Source organism: Trachinotus anak, unplaced genomic scaffold (assembly GCF_046630095.1).
Source record: "Trachinotus anak isolate AG129_WGS33_773 ecotype Australia unplaced genomic scaffold, CSIRO_AGI_Tana_v1 ptg000008l, whole genome shotgun sequence".
Taxonomy (NCBI): Eukaryota; Metazoa; Chordata; class Actinopteri; order Carangiformes; family Carangidae; genus Trachinotus; species Trachinotus anak.
In genome coordinates this window covers 6,180,299-6,195,604 of record NW_027273859.1, presented here as the reverse complement: position 1 = coordinate 6,195,604, position 15,306 = coordinate 6,180,299, and the positions used below count along the sequence as shown (strand labels likewise).

Below are 15,306 nucleotides of genomic sequence, written 5' to 3'. Positions count from 1 at the left end.
ACAAACAGATCCACTGTGCATGTGTATGAGTGTGTGTGTGTGTGTGTGTGTGTGTGTGTGTGTGAGTGTGTGCATGTGTGTGTATCCCTTTAACTACTTTCCCTCTCTAGCTGAAATTAATAACTGTGTTAGCAGAGTTAATGTGTGAGCCAGTGGGGTGGTCAGACTGTTGCTTTTCCTCCAAAGACTCAGCTGAGTGAATGTTTCCTTTAAAGTCACTCCAGTCACTAAATGCACCTTTCAGGGGCTGATCTTGTTTTCTTTCTCTTTTTTTTTGCTCGCCCACATTCGTCGCCCACATTTGGCCCATCTGAAGAAAGGCTCCGACCTCAGGGGTCAGTAAGATGATGAGGCCTCGAGTACGTCTCCAGTTTTAAACGCTGAAGGTGTTCAGCGGAGTTTTAACGTGGCAATTTGTTGTGTGACAGCAGGCTCAAGATTGCATCTTACCAGTAGCAGGAAGTGGATAACATGTCCATTAGAGAGGCCCCCACACCAACCCCAGACAGTGAAATTAGGGGATCAGAGGCATGCAGAGATTTGACCTTGAGGAATGCCAATACCACACCCCCGGTTGGAAATGAGACAGGAAAATGAGCTACAATGTGGCTTTTTGTTTGGGCGAACAGGAGATTTGGGTTGAGGGGGGGAATATCAGGCCTTCCTGTGCTCCTCTTCCAAGATGAAGAAGCAGGAAGTCACACAGGAGGTAAACAATGTGCAGAATGGAGCTGATACCACGGTCTGGAATTTACGCCCCCATCATCCCTGTTGGCATGGCTGTGCGCCAGTTAATAATGGACGTGGCGCCCACCAAACACCCAGCTTCCATGTTGCAAGTATTTCCCCACCTTAGAAAATGTCAAATTCAGCGTAGCTCAGTGAAGAACGACCTGCAGACTCCTCTTGACGGGGGTTTTGCTTGGATCAGGTCTTTAGGCTGTGCTTCAGGTCACAGATCTCGCTTTGTGTATCTCGTCGCTCAGTCACTCAGAGAATCTGTCAAAAGCAGTCTCCACCAATCAGAGCGAGCGCTGGGCTGTCTGATGCTGATTACAGCGATTCATCATATCAGGCACTCCCTGCCACCACATGTTTGTTTTGATCGCTTCCTCTCCAGCACGGTGACAGTGAAAGATGAGGGACCATGTGGCCCGAGCCGGCACTGTGCCATGGAAACCAGCGGCACCATGTCAAGGCTTGGAAAGAGCGAGCTCAGTAGGGCGTGGAGGGGATTTGGCCTGCTGGCTAATTGCAGACCCAAAAGTGTAACTTTAGGTGATGGGGGGATTAAGGCATGTTGACTTGTGTTCACCAGGGGGCTAAACTGACACTCAGTTCCCCCAGAGCGGACAGTTCTTGAAACCCACTGGAGTTGGCTGGGGGGTCTGGGTCACATTAAGGGGGTACTGTGTGGCCTGCTAGGGCAAACCACATGACCAGCTCCTCTAAAACAAGCACTGCTGTGTCCATAATGTCAAACACTTCCTCCATCTGCATCCATTAGCCAGCTCTGGAGGTGGCGAGGAACATTTGAGAGCCAAAGGAAAACAAAGGGTCCAGAGATTACATGGCCCTTGTATAATGAAAAAGTTCCCTCATCTATTGTACTGAAGCAGGAAAAAAAATTTACCAAAGGAATCCATTCATTTTGAACAAAGTGATAAGTTTTTCTTTTTGTGTCAAGAAGTATTTTTTCCTTGTTTCAAATTACATTATTTGATTGTATTGTTATAAGTATAATTTATAAACTCCAATCAGAAGTGTTTATTGTAATCACATAATGTTTATAACATTTCTGGTTCTATTTAAAATGCATTTGTTTAATGGGAATTTGTTTAATAGGAATTCTTAAAAATATTTACTCACATTCCTTTTAAAATTGAACTGATAGAAACCATAATTTATAAAACTTGGATGTATTATAACACAAAAAAGTTTTCTTAACCTTTTCATACAGTCCACATTTTAACTTTTTTTATAATTAAAATTTAAAGGGATTCTAATTTTTGTCAGCATTTTCAGAGTTGTTCATAATATATCCTTTAAATTTCTTCTGTAAGGAAAATGTAGGTCACGTTAAAAACCAAAAGCTCGACCCTAAAATTTAAAAGAATTAATTTGTGGTTTATAAGAAAATCAAATTATCACACATCCAGTATTTTTTTAATTATTTTTTTTAAAACACATAAAACTGGTTACAATAAATCAGTTTTGTAGAACGTAGAAAGTAGGACTACATATACATTTAACAAACAAAACATGATATATTCTACAGTTTAGTACAGTCAGTCATTTTACAATTATTTTGGAAATAAAATTTACTTTTATTAATGCAGCTGACACAAAAATCAAACAAAAAAAATAGCGGAATGACAAACAGGACATAACATTCATAATGTCTTTTAGAGCTTTAACCGTGAAAAGGGACAATAGAAATTACAATAAACAAAAAGCTCATAACCTCAAAAACGCAGGATGTTTTATAATCCAAATTCCTGATGAAATTTCAGTCGTCTGGTTTTACAGTAAAACTCTGAGTACACTTTTCTTGATCACCCAAGTTTTATTTACCGGCCCATATTTGCAGACGGATCAAATTTCCTTGAGTGTGTCTGCCACAGTTTTAAATACCTGTCATTTACACTGATATCACACTACTGTACCCATGCTGTCATACAGGTATTCCACAGGCCCCTATCGTCCTGTCCCGCACCGTAAAATATGGATGGACTCTCTGACAGATGAACCAAGCAACACAGACGAGCAGAAATCTTTCGTGTTGCAGCAACCTCCCATGCGGCTCGGGCTAAGAAGGCCTAAACACTGGAGTGAGCTGGAGGTGGAAAAAAATAGCCCTTGTGTTTGGGTCTGATTTCTCAGCTCATTAATCTTGACTGTAGTCCTACAGTGCGTCTCTCAGGCTGGCATATTTTCAGCCGGCTTGAATGTAATGATATTTATTAGAACATGTCCTCGCTTGCTGTATGTCTCTTACCGTATCTGACATCATTGTCCTAGATACCGACTTGTGTTTACATATGACTAAGAGGAAGAGGGTTGGACATCAATATTTTTCACTTTGTGTTTTTTCTCCCTTTGAAAAGATTTTCTTTTTAATTTGACCTTTTTGTCTTGTTCGAAACATTCAATTCTTTTTGCTGTCGTGCTCAAGAAAGCAACATGTTTAAACAGCGACATGTACATAATGAAAATACAACTGAAGTTAAACATAAAAAAAGAAAAAAAAATTCACCATCTGAATAAGCTTTACCTTTTGCACGTGCAATACAAAAATTGATTAATTAGTTCTGTTAAAACTTAAAATCTTTGTTGCTGAACTGCCCGTGAAAACAACATGATATCTAACTTGCAAAATAGCTATTTAAAATATAGCTATGTTCATATGTAAAAATACAACCAAAATAACATTATTGGTTATGGCAAAAACTAGATATAACCGGATTTACATGGTACCTTCACCCACTTTTACATATCAAATAAGTTATACTCTAGGTAGTCAAAATAGGTTTCTGTTTGACAGTTCAGAAGCAGTCAGAGTTATTTATCTGTGATCTTTATGTGTCACAGGTTAACTTATTATAATCTGCAGACAGCAATAAAAACCAGAAGACAACAGATGTTATGCTTGTGTGCTTTTTATTATAAAATGTTACTCTTCCTGTGGCGGCAGAGAGAATCACTGCCTCTCCAGCTTCCATCTGCTGATCCGCGCTGAACCCTGTACAGCAGGTTGACTGAAGGGAATGTTTGGCTGGAGAGACCGTATGAGTGTGTGTGTGTGTGTATGTGTGTGTGTGTGTCTCTGTGTGTATGTGTGTGTGTGTGTATATGTGTGTGTGTGTGTCTCTGTTACAGACTTTGGAAAAAGCAGTAGCTCCCCTGTGTGGTTTGCTGGTGTAAGAGCACCTGGCACCGCAGGGGGAGAGGTGGGCATCTGGGCACCGGGACATAACCTGCACAGCTCCATGGCACAGCAGAAGGTCAGATGTGATGCACCTGGATAAAAGCAGCTACTTAGTATGAAAGCGAAGCATCACTGATAATCTTTACAGTCTAGTCTCATGCTGGAATGAATTACCAACCAAAAACTATATGCCGCCATGTTTAACCCTCAGCCTGTGTTCTTGCTGTTGGAAACTCACCTTAAAAAGCCTCTGTCATCACCTGTGTCTCCAAGTGACATATGACAACAACCCTCCCAGTACACACACACATGCACACATGCATTCACATCCTTAGAGGAACAATGAGAGCTGAAAAACAATATCAACTTCTTGTTGTGAATTTCCATGTCTTTCAGATTTCTGTGATTTTTAGTTCATATGATGCACACGTATAAGCAGGAATATGTACGTGAAGGTCAGGCTGCTGTGCTCATATACACACACACACAGGTTTTTGGCTAGAGGCCCTTTGCTTCAAGTTGATGTTTGGGGTGAGCCGTGATGTTGCTTAGCTTCTAATGCAGGATCAGGTGTCTCCGTCCGTATCACATGCCTGCGTGGAGTGGATGGCATGTGCCCTTTCTGGACGCTGGACACTTCACCGCCCCTCACCCTCCAAATATTTACCTGACATGTCTCCGTGGGTGGCAGCCCATCTAAAGAAACATGTATACACACATTCACATTGATGGATTTTTTTTAGCATACTGATATACACACAAGGGTTTGTGTTATGAAAGCTGATACAGATGATGTTGTTTTCTTTGACCATTTTCATGCCAAAATCAGTACAAAAAATGTAGTATTTAAAAAAATGACCATTGTAAAATACAAATCCTACAAATCCTCCACTAACAACCGGTGTTGCAATGATGAAAGTTATTCCCCCATATAAAACACACACTGGCAGATACATGCACACACATTTAGACACACATACCTGCACACATGCTTAAACGCGAGTCCATCCCCGCGTCAGGCCTCATTGCTGTCGGCACTTTGATGTTGTCGGATGCTTGTTTACTGATGCAAATTAGCAGGTAGGCGGCCTTCAGAGGAGCAGAGAGCGTGGCAGCCTTCGTGGGTGGTGATGGGTCCTTCTTCTAAAGTCACACCCCAACTCATCTTCTTCCCCCCAATGCAGGAATGCTTTCAGCGGGACTCACCTGGCCGAAGGGCCTGGCTCAGGCTTCTGGATGCTGGAGGGAGTGGAGCTGTCACAATGCTGAAAAAAGGATGGGTAAAAAAAAAGGCTGATGTGTATGTGTAGCTGGTTAGGTATGTAGTTTTCAAAGGGCAATTCCATACATTTATACCACACCACTACACATATGCATTTACACTTCCATTGTTGCAAGCTGGAATATTAACCAAAGATGAATACAAAGATTAAAAAAACAAAGTCAGAACGTGTACAAACTGTATTTATTTATTTATTTGTATTACATTGGAGTTATTATTTTATCTGTTGCCATAAAGCAATAACACACTAGCTATTTCAGGTGTTCTGGTTGAGTGTTTGTGCTGAGCAGAAACAGGAAATGGGAACTGGCTTAATACTGGGACAGAGAGCCGTCTGCTTGACCAAATAACAAGAGTAAACAGGAGTGAGTCCGCAGGGATCCCCGCTGCTGCTGCTTTCAATGGTGAGAACGCCACACTCCAACTCTTCCCACTTACTGACCCACACGCACTGCCCTGCCCTGTACAGCTGTGTGTGTGCGAATGATGAATGCTGCAGTGTATTAAAGTTATAATATAGAAGTTGTGTGTATTTTACTTGTGTGCAAACAAAAAAAAAAAGATTCTTTGTAATGTGTGTGCATGTACGTGTGTATGTGTGCATGTTGTGTAGAAAAGCCGGTGATGACTGATGATCTGCTGAAATGTCACCGTAACTAAAACAAGAAAACAAAACCCTGTAGTCCCCCCCCAGTGAGTAATGAGATGAATCATTCTATCACATTCTGTGAATACACAGCGAGTGGCAAACACGTTACAGTCTGTGACTTAAACAAATAACGCAGCACCCCCTTTAGGACAGTCGGTGTAGTATTGAAAAAGTTCAAATGGAGCAAATCCTTCCTTAGGTTTAGTCAAAGTCTAATCAGTAGCGAGCAGGAAACTGCTGCGTGTCGTCAGCTTTTTCTGATTTCAAACTGGCTCTGGTGTCTGTATGTTCTGGATCCAGGATGAGGAGTCTGCATCTGTATGAGTGTGTGTGTGTGTGTGTGTGTGTGTGTGTGTGTGTGTGTGTGTGTCTGTCTGTGTGTGTGCGAAGGAGAGTTTGCTTTGAAGGCAGGTCATTACTGTGGACAGAGATTATCTGCGATCCCCCCTCCCCCAGTGGCTTGTGACAGCCGTCGGTGTCAGTCACTTAGTCCAGTATGTGCGTGTGTGTGTAGGATTGTTTGCATTAGGTTGGGCTGAGTAGACAGGGCTCAGGTTACCTCTGCAATCTTTTCTCTATCATTCATTCAAATTTAGGATCAGAAAAATATCCTGGGGGGGGGTCACTACTTGGTAGCACCAGATCACACTGGTTTTCAAATATAACGAGGGGTCAGATCACAGGTTGGCATGTGATGAAACCCTCGATACATCCATGGTTGAAGGTGGATATGCTGTCTGCGTTTTTTTTTTTTGTAATTGTCCCTCACATCTGGGAATATGAGACTCCAGCTTGTTTCTGCTCCTTTATGCCCACATCCAATCAAAAACACACTGAAAATGTCTTCCTTCCACACTTGTGTATTCAGGTTCTTCTTAGTGTTTGTTATCCACACTAAAAACTAAAACCACAGAGACACAGTAAATCCTGTTCTTTCTCCACTAATAGATTATTGACAGTTGGCAAAATGATTTCTTATATTTTGACAATCACAGCCAGGTACTGTTTTTTCAAAATCTTTTCTAGTCTTCAAGGTTACTATAGGCCATCTCATGGACACATCCTTAGTATTAAATGGTGATTTGAACATACATGTTACCTGCTAACAGATGGTGATGATAAATCCTGGGAGGCAACATTGAAACAAAACAGAAAGATCTAACCATGACAAATCTTGTGTTATGTAATCAGTTATATTCACATACAAAAAAAGCTCATCCACCTTTATTTTGTTTTTATCTTTTCCACTTTATTCACCTGGATTTGACCACTGGGGTGTGTATGCAGCCTGTGTTTCTCACCTAAAACCAGCCAAAGATTGTGACAATATGGATGTCTTGTAGCTTGAGCTGGAAGTGTCTCTCCATGTGTGTGTATGTGTGTGTGTGTGTGTGTGTGTGTGAGAGAGAGAGAGAGAAAGATTTGACTCATTTTAAAACTTTTCATATTTTTTTTCATATCCTCCCAGTGTTGCACCTGCCTTCTTTGTACACTCATTAAGTTGGGTCATACAGTTTTTGTAGGAGTGCAAATTAAATATTTCCACCAAAAGCAGATGCATCTTTGCCTTAGTTTTCACTGACAGTTTGTCTTTTCAAGCTATTTATTTTTACTCCATTTCAAAAATGTCCCAGACTCACATTACCACAGTTATTTTAAAGCATCTCTTTTTTCAAGGTGTCTTCTACGTCTGAGCTCTGTCAGCTCTGTGATTATCACCAAGACACCTGAGACACACGCACGCACGCACGCACGCACGCACGCACGCACACATGCACACACACACACACACACACACACACACAGACACACACACGCTAAGAGCCTGTGAGATCCCCTTGGCTATGGGATGTGCTTCTTCTATTAATGTGGAGACATTCCTGACAGTTCACTGTTGCAGAGAGTCATGGGGTTTGTGTCTATATGAGTGTGATGTATGTTCTGTGGTAGAAAGCCAAAGTTCAACAGTTTAGGAGGAAATAATGCCACTTTGTGTCATACTTCCTGCTTCCTGATATTAGATCCAGATTTTAAACTACACTGACCCTTTGATTACTTCTTTTTTTCTGATTAGTACAGTTCACCAGTGTTTTGCAAATGTGTGAAAGGGCCCTGTGAGAAAATCAAAAATTAAGACAATATTATTTAAGTTCAGGCTGTGCACACATGGTGCATATCCCTGAATAAGCCGGTGTGAGTCACCAGGGGCTCAATAGATAATTTTTGCCCTGCCTTGCCTTAACCACTGCTCGCGGTCTCTATTGTTGTACAACTGTAAGACCGATCATTTAATGTTCTTATTTTACTTTCTTTTCTCTCGTGTCTCACTTTTACTGTGTTTCCCTGTCTCTCTATCTGTCTCCCACCCTCCCACCCGCCACCTCTCTCTCTCTCTCTCTCTCTCTCTCTTTCTCTCTCTCTCTCTCTCTCTCTCCCCCCTTCCTTCAGTTGATTTATCCCCTGCTCTGTTTTCCCTGGACCACATGGCCCGGCAGTTTGCCCTAGCTCCACTCATCCAGAACCAATGTCATTCAGATCCAGTTAAATAAATGGCCCTATAAATTTCCTCCAATAATAAGCGCGGGTGCTGCTGGAATGTGTGGCTGCTCGTTGGGGACAGGACGGGTTTTTGGGGGGGTGGGCTAGTTTGAGCCAGTGTGAGAAAAGCAAGGATGCTTTGTGGATGGAGAGAAATCTGGGTTAAGAAAGTGTGTGTGCATGCGTGTGTGTGTGTGTGTGTGTGGTGGGGTTGCTCGCAGTGGGGAGGGGGTGGGGTTTCCAGACCTCTGTCTGTCTTCTTACCTGGAACGAGACCTCAGGGACACTTTAAATCAGCCCACCCAACGACAGAGACACCAATTGGGCCTCTGTCAGACCTGGCTACATCTAGTCAAGTGTGTTTGTGTGTGCATGTGAGTGTGACTACACGTGTGCCTTAAATTGTGTGTCACTGACTACAGATAACTCATTGACAAGCCTGCATTTATACTCACCATCACCTTCATCATCATCAAGTCTAAATCAGGACGGCGCTGTCACAATATCAGATTTTCACTATGATTTCACTGTTCTCACACTATTTTTACTACTCGTGGCCAAAAGTCATCTTGATAATGATATCATCGGAATTTCTAAAAAAAAAAAACAGTGAAATTCATCTTTAATTTGTTTGTTGTGTTGTTTGTTTGTTTTGTCTGTTTTTTGGCAAATGAACCGGGTGTAGGGAGGTAGAGAGAGAGTGTGTTGGACAAAGTGTACAAAAAGAACAATTACACTTCATGGATAATGAAAGTCAACCAGATGAAAAGATAGACAAAACATCCACACATATATGTGTATCATTAACACAATATTAATATTTCATTTTTAAAAAATCACAGTTAGTGACAGTACCAGTATATTGCGACACCCCTAAAAAAACTCTGACTAAACATGTAAACAACTAAATAAATTGTCAAACCTGGAAAATGTGAATAAACAAATGAATCAGAGTGTTTGTGTTTGTGTGCACGCACACACGGGTAAGTGGCAGTTGTCTGTGGAGGGACATGAACAAATTAAAGAGCAGCAGGGAGGGACTGGACCTTTAAACTATAAATCTATTTCTTCTATTGTGTGAAAACGTGTCACCGCAGTTATAGTGTTTTTCTACTTAAATTTAAAGGTTAAATGATTCATGACTTGTTATGTGACCTTCATGACTCAATGATCAGACAGATGCCTTTCAGTACAATGACATTTTTGTAAATATTTTCTTGTCAATCTGTAAATAAGGTTTTCTTTCCACAAAAACAGACTCTTTTGGCGATGAACACATCATTCTTTTGAGTTACTTATTCCAAATACTGGAGGTTTCCATTCCGAAATGTTAAGTTGATAAGCTAACTGGCTGAGACTCCTGAAACTAATGAAACTGAGGTCTTGTTGAACTACAGAAGTACTCACAATTGTAGAGTGGTGCTACAGAGTGGAGTTTATTCTCCAATAAATCATCTTTGGCCAGCTACAGACACCAGCTTGCAGAGAGCACATTAAGCAGACAATAGCCAAAAGTTTAACTATGACCTGCATGACTTTTACTTCCATGACAAAAGGCCAATTAGCTACAACTGATATTGTCTGTTATTATCTGATGATGGGGGGATTTTTCATTTTAACTGGGCAAACATAGTGACAGTCAGTGTTGACTGAAAATGAGAAGCCTGCGGTGACCTGATGGCCAAGTGGTAAGAGTGCATACCACATGGGCATAATGAGTCCCTGGTTTGACTCCCAGCTGAAGGGCCCCTTTACTGCTTGTCTCTCCCGTGGTCTGTCTCCACTTTCCTGTTAAATAAAGGCATAAAAAATGCCCCCAGAATGACAAGCCTGTTACCGTTTTCTACATTGCTTATAAAAACAGAGACAACAGGTTCAATAAGAGATTACTTGCCCATCAAAGCTTAGGGCATCTGTGTATTTTGTCAGTCTGGGGTCATATCTAAAATAGAACCAGCTATTAGAACCCCACACTATTGCATTGAAATCTATGAGTATGATTGCATTATCTACAAACTTGCATCGTCACTTCACCTTATCATCCAAACCACAAACCACTTTACAGAGGGTGAATTCTGCTGTCTGTTGTTGTTCTTTTTCACTCAGTCACAGTCTGCGTGTTTACCCTCAGCTGATTTATCTTCCTTTACTGCAGTGTCTGGCTGGCAGCACATGAGAAAAATGTCTGACCCACGCTCCGTCCCACTGCTACCACTCTCTGTGGGAAACAGGGAAAATCAACAATATTATTTCTCCCACCAGCAGAGCAGTTATGTGGCTGTCATGTTCATTTCACACCATGGCTCAATAGCAGGAGTGACAGAGTAAGAAAGAAAAGCCGGGCACCTCCTCCAGTGTCATCTACGAATGTGACGGGCAGAGCACAGCCCGCCCTCTATGCACCACGGAGCAAACAACGCTACCTGGCACTGTTAAACAAACATACCCGGCCTGGCTTTGAGCTGAAGGAACTTTATTTTAAAGAGGGCTGAGCTACCATTTCCACTGACCTGCAGGTTCTGGAGGGGTGTTGTGGTGGGGTGAGGGAGGTGGAAGGCGATCATCTATCACCCCTGTCTCCACACGCCACATTGCCTGACTCCATCCTGTTCCCTCTAGCTTGTCCAGTTGTGGAGCTGAGTGACTGGCCCACTGTGCGATGCCGGTGACCCGAAACCCGTTTACTGCCTTAAATCGCTGCCCCTGTCCTCCCCCTCCACCTCCACATCTCTGCAAAGCCACACTGCCACCCCTCTGTCCGTCACCTTCAGAGGATGACAAATCATCCACCGCTGCTTAAATGGGGCTGAGACCCCGTGTGGCCCCTGGTCCCCTCCCTGCAGCCTGCCCTCTCTGCTTAGAGAGGGGATTCCTCACCCTGGAATGAGGCAGTAGACCTGGTCAGCCCTACACCTCCCCTCCACCCATGACAGCTCTAGCTTATATCTACATGTTTATCAAATCTACATGGAGAAAATAAACATTGTTTGAGCGTGATGTTGACGGATTGGCTGGAAATATGAACGTCAGCAATAGAGAAATGAAGCAGGCATTTATCACCGGGAGAGTGGATACTGTTTCATGTGTGTACTTGTGTGTCTATGTTACATCCCTGCTGCATGAAATGATCCATCTGAGTGTGTGTTTGCGTATCTGTTTCTGTGTAGTTCATGTTTGCATACCTGCTGCATGAATTGCTCTGTGTGTGTGTGTGTGTGTGTGTGTGTGTGCCTGCTACATAACCGTCTGGCTCCCATGTGAGCCAGTAAATCTATCATTCCTGCTGCGTTTACCTACCACTTCACAGAGCTGTATGTCCAGTGTAAACAACGTTTATCACTACATGCAAATGAGCCTGTAAGCCACAGCCTCCACAAAGACTCCATTCACTCCCAGCATGCTGTTTTACCAGCGCGCTGAATCCGATACCCCAGATTACACGCTTATTCCCAGGCATTGTGTGCTGCTTTGCTGTCACTCACCTTCAACAATAGTTCCCTCCAAACGTCATTTTACAGATAGCCTGCATTTTCTGGAGCTATTATTGGAGTTATGGCCAATACCACTCCATGTAAATGTCAGGTTTCAACCTTGACAGGCCTGCTGTAACACAAGAGACAAGATTTATCACCTCTCCACCCTCTTCTCCTGCTATTTTCACCTTCCATTTCTTCTTCTTGTAACACCTCTCTACCTCACCCCGCCTCTGTTTTTTTTCCTTTTTCCCATCCCTGTATCCACTCAAGGAGGTGGTGGCCTGTGTTAATTGTAGTAATTTTGCTGGTATAGTGCACTATGCACTTCTGCCCTTGGGAAACAGCAGCAAAGGTTAGAATAATATCTCATCCTTTTATTTAAACCTCTGATCCAGTTATTAGTATTCACTGTCACCTCTGTGATGAAAACCTGGTGATCAGTGATTGGGGTTCACATTATCATATTCACTATAACAACTGTGGCTATAAACAAGTTTTAGTGTCCCATGATGGTCTTATTATCTTTGGCATAAAGTAAGTGTTGGCTATCAGCGGCTGTCAGCCTTCAGAAACTCACACTGGCTGAAGCCTGAACATCAGCAGCACGTGTTGCTGTAAATTACGACTTAGGGCCCCACTGGGAGGTAGAAAAGATTTATAGGACGCTAATAAGCACTATCTCCTCAGCAGATCAGACTACAGGACACTGTGTGTGTGTGTGTGTGTAAGAGAGACAGGGAGAGAGAGAGAGAGATGAACAAAGACAATTTACAGACACTTGCAGATACACTGAGTATGAGAATACAGTTTAAGATAATATGAAACTTTAAGATTTTACATGGAGAGACTGAGATGTGGAACAGTGAAATGACAACTTAAATAGATAATTATGACTGTAGATTATGATTGGACATAACATGAATATGTCAACAACATGAAAGCCAAATAAGAAGAATATGTAGTAACTTTAGCAGCAGCAGAATAGAAGAAAAATACTGCTACTCTGTTATTACCATGTATGTGGTGTGTGTGTTTGAGAACATATATCAAAACAAATATATATATTTACTGTTGAAACATGATGTGTTTAAGTTAGATGACTGATATTTGTATATTGATTAAGGTTTAATTTAATATGGGTGGACACGCCTCCACAACCAATTTCCATCCATATTTAAAAACACAGAAGCGACAGTTATTATTATAATGTGTTCTACTTTTAAATGTGATTGTATCTAAATGTATCTGATGTACCTGTTTGTAACTTATGAAAAGCTGTGTTTTAAGTTAGTCAGTAGTTGTATAGGACTTTGATAGAGAATATGTGATAACATGTGGGAGCAGAAGGGAGGCAGACATACACAATTACCACACAGTTTTTCCACCGTGCAGCGACTTGCTAAACCTTCTCCTCCCAACAGGTCTTTTGACAGATCCGACTTCTCTGCTCTGAGCTGGACATTTCTCTGAGGAACCTTTCTGATAAGAAGCTGCAGCTAAGATTTCCTTCACACTCACTCTGACTCTCTGTGTATGTGTGTGTGGATGTGTGAGCGGTGTCTGAGGTTAAGACATGTTCCCTCTCAGCGCTGCGTCTGGCTTGAAATCGCTGCCTCCTTTTGAGAGCTCCCTTTGACAGAGCAACAATACCACCAAATCTGACTGAAGAAACTCTCACGAAACCAGAGAAAGAGAGCTAACATGCTGATGTCGTGAGTGTATGTGTGTGTCTGCATGTGTAACGGCACGCATAATTGCCTATTTGCCCCTATTTGTTGTGTGGGTGTCCCTGTCTATCTGTGTGTGTGTTCACCTGTGACCAGGGCTATTCATAAGGCAGAGATGAGCTCACGAGGGTGGGTCCGACACAGGGATTGGTGAGTGTATGGGCTTGCGGCTCGTTTCAAATCCAAGGTTAATCCTGGCCTTTCACACTGGAGAGTCTAGTTAACAGAGAGCGCGGTGGGTGGGTATGAATGAGGTGGCAGAAGGATAAAGTACGACTGATAGTGCATGTTTGAAAACACACTAAAGCTTTCACGATGTAAACTTTTTGTTTGTGTTTGAAAATGAGCATTTTCCATTATATCTACAAAACCAGCTTCAAGCCTATAAAGTTGCAGAGAGTTTCCTTTTAATGGTATTCTTATCTATAGATTTACATAATGACCATTATTTTAAGTATTTCAGTTTCATATCTGGGAAATGATTATTCTTTCTTGGTGTCGCAGATTCAGTTGCACATAAAAACAAAACACAGCGTTATCGTCCTAAATGAACCCAGATTCTGAATGTCAACTGATTCAAGTGTTTGGCTTCATGTTTGTGTCAAAAATTATACATGCTCCTTGGGGATAACACTCCTCCTTGAACCTGCATTAACTGAGCACAACAAACTGTAAACACAGCCATGACGCATTATTTACGTTGACTGAAGGTGTGTAGTAAGTGCTAGTTGGGCGTGTTAGGGTATTATAAAGTTAATATGGAAAATGTGTTACCAGACATGTGTTACCAGTATATGAGAGCTGATGGTCAGATAGCATCAGAGACGCTCCCCCCATGCTCTTTTCTGATGCTGGAATTAGGGAGGCTGCATCTCAAGATTTCTATAACCGTCCAAGACCGAGCTGAGTGGTTGGCCAGCTGTTGAGAAAGCAGCCAGGTTTTAATGTTTCTTTCCAGCTCTCCTTTTTCATTTGTTACAGAATTATTTATGGTACTGCTGCATTCTGACATTGATGGACGACACCATTAGCATATATCTGGAGTCGTGTGTATGTTCACCTCCATTGAACCTGTCTTTATTCAAGTCCCATATTTGCAGTCCTTTTAGCTCTGTTTTGGTCTCTACCAACTCAGGAGGGACATATCTGGCTTTTTAGCTCAAGGTGTTCTTCACCAGCTAGTTGCAAACTTTTTCTGCTGTTTTATTACCAGGTAAGAAATGTACAGTGGGTTTATCAGAGCTTTTTTGCTGAAATGGAAATTAGGTAGATGGGAGTGGTGAGACTGAAAGTAAAACATTAAGCTAAGAAAGACAGATAAGAAAGACAATGAAACCTCTGTTGAGCTGAGATGAACTGCATGACTGGGCGATAAGTCTGCTGATTTATCAAGAAGTGGCTTGTAGTGATAAAGATTTTAAGATGTTGTGAATCGCCTTTTTGAAGATCTGTTTTTTTTTTTTTTTTTTTACTGTTACCTTGGAAGTGTTTCAACAGTCATCTAACATTGCCTATGCAGAAGATTAACAGGAGTTTAACCTCTGGAACCTCTGAGTCCTGGAATAAGTTAAACTAAAAGAGGGTAAAGAGGTGTGAAGAAAGTGGGACGGGTGGTAGATGATCAGTGTGCATGTAGCTGTAACTTTACACTATCTTATGAGCAGTCACAGTTCCAGTACCACCATTGCTTCCAGTTACACACAGGC

General features: G+C 42.0%; 1 long non-coding RNA gene across 4 annotated transcripts in view; it reads left to right on the top strand.

Annotated features, from left to right (window-relative positions):
* LOC139623681 (uncharacterized) overlaps nt 1–15,306 on the top strand; it is a 40,168-nt gene that overhangs the window by 18,042 nt on the left and 6,820 nt on the right. For 3 of the 4 annotated variants that reach the window (XR_011691574.1, XR_011691575.1, XR_011691573.1), the window contains exon 3: nt 5,113–5,614. This is a non-coding gene — a long non-coding RNA (uncharacterized lncRNA). Of the gene's footprint in view, nt 1–2,682; nt 3,471–5,112; nt 5,615–15,306 lie in introns of those variants that run through there. The other variant, XR_011691579.1, reaches the window with a different exon arrangement.